Source organism: Carcharodon carcharias, chromosome 40, assembly GCF_017639515.1.
Source record: "Carcharodon carcharias isolate sCarCar2 chromosome 40, sCarCar2.pri, whole genome shotgun sequence".
NCBI lineage: Eukaryota > Metazoa > Chordata > Chondrichthyes > Lamniformes > Lamnidae > Carcharodon > Carcharodon carcharias.
This window is the reverse complement of record NC_054506.1, coordinates 1,959,066-1,963,914: the sequence shown is the minus strand read 5'-3', so window position 1 is coordinate 1,963,914 and position 4,849 is coordinate 1,959,066.

Below are 4,849 nucleotides of genomic sequence, written 5' to 3'. Positions count from 1 at the left end.
CGTGTGCGCACTGTTTGAGCTGTGTGCGATCTGTGTGTGAGCTGTGTGTGAACTGTGTGTGTGCTGTGTGTGAGCTGTGTGTGAGCTGTGTGTGAGCTGTGTGTGTGCTGTGTGTGTGAGCTGTGTGCGAACTGTGTGTGTGCTGTGTGTGAGCTGTGTGTGAGCTGTGTGTGAGCTGAGTGTGTGCTGTGTGTGTTCTGTGTGTGAGCTGTGTGTGAGCTGTGTGTGTGCTGTGTGTGTGAGCTGTGTGTGAGCTGTGTGTGAGCTGTGTGTGTGCTGCGTGTGTGAGCTGTGTGCGAACTGTGTGTGTGCTGTGTGTGAGCTGTGTGTGAGCTTTGTGTGAGCTGTGTGTGAGCTGTGTGTGAGCTGTGTGTGTGCTGTGTCTGTGAGCTGTGTGTGAGCTGTGTGTCTGCTGTGTGTGTGAGCTGTGTGTGAGCTGTATGTGTGCTGTGTTTTTGCTGTTTGTGAGCTGTGTGTGTGCTGTGTGTGTGCTGCGTGTGTGCTGTGTTTGTGAGCTGTGTGTGTGAGCTTTGTGTGAGATGTGTGTGAGCTGTTTTCTTGAGCTGTGTGTGTGAGCTGTGTGTGAGATGTGTGTGAGCTGTTTGAGGGATGTGTGTGTGCTGTGAGTGAGCTGGGTGTGGGCTTTGTGTGTACTCTCTGTTTGTGCTGTAAGCGATCTGTGTGTGAGCTGTGAGTGAGCTGTGTGTGTGAGCTGTGTGTGTGCTATGTGTGTGAGCTGTTTGTGAACTGTGTGTGTGCTGTGTGTGACCTGTGTATGAGCTGTGTGTGTGCAATGTGTGAGCTGTGTGAGCTGTGTATGAGCTGTGTGTGTGCTGTGTGTGAGCTGTGTGTATGCTGTGTGTGTGAGCTTTGAGTGTGCTTTGTTTGTGCTGTGTGTGTGAGCTGTGTGTGAGCTGTGTATGAGCTGTGTTTGTGCTGTGTGTGTGAGCTGTGTGTGAGCTGTGTGTAAGCTGTGTGTGAGCTGTGTGTGTGCTGTGTGTGTGAGCTGTGTGTGATCTGTGTGTGAGCTGTGTGTGTGCTGCGTGCGTGAGCTTTTTGCGAACTGTGTGTAAGCTGTGTGTGAGCTGTGTGTGTGCTGTGTGTGTGAGCTGTGTGCGAACTGTGTGTGTGCTGTGAGTGAGCTGTGTGTGAGCTGTGTGTGAGCTGAGTGTGTGCTGTGTGTGTTCTGTGTGTGAGCTGTGTGTGAGCTGTGTGTGAGCTGTGTGTGAGCTGTGTGTGAACTGTGTGTGTGCTGTGTGTGAGCTGTGTGTGAGCTGTGTGTGAGCTGTGTGTGTGCTGTGTGTGTGAGCTGTGTGCGAACTGTGTGTGTGCTGTGTGTGAGCTGTGTGTGAGCTGTGTGTGAGCTGAGTGTGTGCTGTGTGTGTTCTGTGTGTGAGCTGTGTGTGAGCTGTGTGTGAGCTGTGTGTGTGCTGTGTGTGTGAGCTGTGTGTGAGCTGTGTGTGAGCTGTGTGTGTGCTGCGTGTATGAGCTGTGTGCAAACTGTGTGTGTGCTGTGTGTGAGCTGTGTGTGAGCTTTGTGTGAGCTGTGTGTGAGCTGTGTGTGTGCTGTGTGTGTGAGCTGTGTGTGAGCTGTATGTGTGCTGTGTGTTTGCTGTTTGTGAGCTGTGTGTGTGCTGAGTGTTTGCTGTGTGTGAGCTGTGTGTGTGCTGTGTGTGTGCTGCGTGTGTGCTGTGTTTGTGAGCTGTGTGTGTGAGCTTTGTGTGAGATGTGTGTGAGCTGTTTTCTTGAGCTGTGTGTGTGAGCTGTGTGTGAGATGTGTGTGAGCTGTTTGAGGGATGTGTGTGTGCTGTGAGTGAGCTGGGTGTGGGCTTTGTGTGTACTCTCTGTTTGTGCTGTAAGCGATCTGTGTGTGAGCTGTGAGTGAGCTGTGTGTGTGAGCTGTGTGTGAGATGTGTGTGAGCTGTGTGTGAGCTGTGTGTGTGCTGTGTGTGTGAGCTGTTTGCGAACTGTGTGTGTGCTGTGTGTGAGCTGTGTATGAGCTGTGTGTGTGCTATGTGTGAGCTGTGTGAGCTGTGTGTGAGCTGTGTGTGTGCTGTGTGTGAGCTGTGTGTATGCTGTGTGTGTGAGCTTTGAGTGTGCTTTGTTTGTGCTGTGTGTGTGAGCTGTGTGTGAGCTGTGTATGAGCTGTGTGTGATCTGTGTATGAGCTGTGTGTGTGCTGCGTGTGTGAGTTTTTGCGAACTGTGTGTAAGCTGTGTGTGAGCTGTGTGTGTGAGCTGTGTGTGAGCTGAGTGTGTGCTGTGTGTGTTCTGTGTGTGAGCTGTGTGTGAGCTGTGTGTGAGCTGTGTGTGAGCTGTGTCTGTGCTGTGTGTGTGAGCTGTGTGTGAGCTGTGTGTGAGCTGTGTGCGAACTGTGTGTGTGCTGTGTGTGAGCTGTGTGTGAGCTTTGTGTCAGCCGTGTGTGAGCTGTGTGTGTGCTGTGTGTGTGCTGTGTGTGTGAGCTTTGTGTGAGCTGTGTGTTTGCTGTGGGTGTGAGCTGTGTGTGAGCTGTGTGTGAGCTCTGTGTGTGCTGTGTGTTTGCTGTGTGTGAGCTGTGTGTGTACGACCTGTGTGTGAGATATGTGTTAGTTGTTTGAGGGCTGTGTGTGTGCTGTGTTTGTGTGCTGTGTGTGTGTGCTTTGTGTGTGAGCTGCGTGTGTGCCCTTTGTGCGCTGTGTGCGATCTGTTTGTGAGCTGTGTGTGAGCTGTGTGTGAGCTGTGTGTGTGAGCTGTGTGTGTGCTGTGTGCGATCTGTGTGTGAGCTTTGTGTGAGCTGTGTGAGAGCTGTGTGTGTGGGCTTTGTGTGTGTGCTGTGTGTGAGATATGTGTGAGCTTTGTGTGAGCTGTGTGAGAGCTGTGTGTGTGGGCTTTGTCTGTATGCTGTGTGTGAGATATGTGTGAGCTGTGTATGAGCTGTGTGTGAGCTGTGTGTGTGAGCTGTGTGTGAGCTGTGTGTGTGCTGTGTGTGTACGACCTGTGTGTGAGATATGTGTTAGTTGTTTGAGGGCTGTGTGTGAGCTGTGTTTGTGTGCTGTGTGTGTGTGCTGTGTGTGTGAGCTGTGTGTGCGCTCTGTGTGTGCTGTTGCGATCTGTGTGTGAGCTGTGTGTGAGCTGTGTGTGAGCTGTGTGTGTGAGCTGTGTGTGTGCTGTGTGCGATCTGTGTGTGAGCTTTGTGTGAGCTGTGTGAGAGCTGTGTGTGTGGGCTTTGTGTGTGTGCTGTGTGTGAGATATGTGTGAGCTTTGTGTGAGCTGTGTGAGAGCTGTGTGTGTGGGCTTTGTCTGTAGGCTGTGTGTGAGATATGTGTGAGCTGTGTATGAGCTGTGTGTGAGCTGTGTGTGAGCTGTGTGTGTGCTGTGTGTGTGAGCTGTTTGCGAACTGTGTGTGTGCTGTGTGTGACCTGTGTATGAGCTGTGTGTGTGCTGTGTGTGAGCTGTGTGTGAGCTGTGTGTGAGCTGTGTGTGTGCTGTGTGTGAGCTGTGTGTATGCTGTGTGTGTGAGTTGTGAGTGTGCTTTGTGTGTGCTGTGTGTGTGAGCTATGTGTGAGCAGTGTTGTGCTGTGTGTGTGAGCTGTGTGTGAACTGTGTGTGAGCTGTGTGTGTGAGCTGTGTGTGTGCTGTGTGTGTGAGCTGTGCGTGTGAGCTTTGTTTGAGATGTGTGTGAGCTGTGTGAGGGCTGTGTGTGTGCTGTGTGTGTGAGCTGTGTGTGTGCTGTGTGCGATCTGTGTGTGAGCTTTGTGTGAGCTGTGTGAGAGCTGTGTGTGTGGGCTTTGTGTGTGCGCTCTGTGTGTGCTGTGTGCGATCTGTGTGTGAGCTGTGTGTGAGCTGTGTGTGAGCTGTGTGTGTGAGCTGTGTGTGTGCTGTGTGCAATCTGTGTGTGAGCTTTGTGTGAGCTGTGTGAGAGCTGTGTGTGTGGGCTTTGTGTGTGTGCTGTGTGTAAGATGTGTGTGAGCTGTGTATGAGCTGTGTGTGAGCTGTGTGTGTGTGCTGTGTGTGAGCTGTGTATGTGCTGTGTATGTGCTGTGTGTGAGCTGTGTATGAGCTGTGTGTGTGCTGTCTGTGTGCTGTGTGAGAGCTGTGTGCATGCTGTGTATGAGCTGTGTGTCTGCTGTGTGAGTGCTGTCTGTCAGCTGTGTGTCTGCTGTTTGTGTGCTGTGTGTGAGCTGTGTGTGAGCTGTGTGTGAGATGTGTGTGTGCTGTGTGTGAGCTGTGTGTGAGCTGTGTGTGTGCTGTGTGTGTGTGCTGTGTGTGTGAGCGGTGTGTGTGCTGTGTGTGTGAGCTGTGTGTGAGTTGTGTGTGTACTGTGTGTGTGAGCTTTGTGTGAGCTGTTTGTTTGCTGTGTGTGTGAGCTGTGTGTGAGCTGTGTGTGAGCTCTGTGTGTGCTGTGTGTTTGCTGTGTGTGAGCTGTGTGTGTACGACCTGTGTGTGAGATATGTGTTAGTTGTTTGAGGGCTGTGTGTGTGCTGTGTTTGTGTGCTGTGTGTGTGTGCTTTGTGTGTGAGCTGCGTGTGTGCCCTTTGTGCGCTGTGTGCGATCTGTTTGTGAGCTGTGTGTGAGCTGTGTGTGAGCTGTGTGTGTGAGCTGTGTGTGTGCTGTGTGCGATCTGTGTGTGAGCTTTGTGTGAGCTGTGTGAGAGCTGTGTGTGTGGGCTTTGTGTGTGTGCTGTGTGTGAGATATGTGTGAGCTTTGTGTGAGCTGTGTGAGAGCTGTGTGTGTGGGCTTTGTCTGTATGCTGTGTGTGAGATATGTGTGAGCTGTGTATGAGCTGTGTGTGAGCTGTGTGTGTGAGCTGTGTGTGAGCTGTGTGTGTGCTGTGTGTGTACGACCTGTGTGTGAGATATGTGTTAGTTGTTT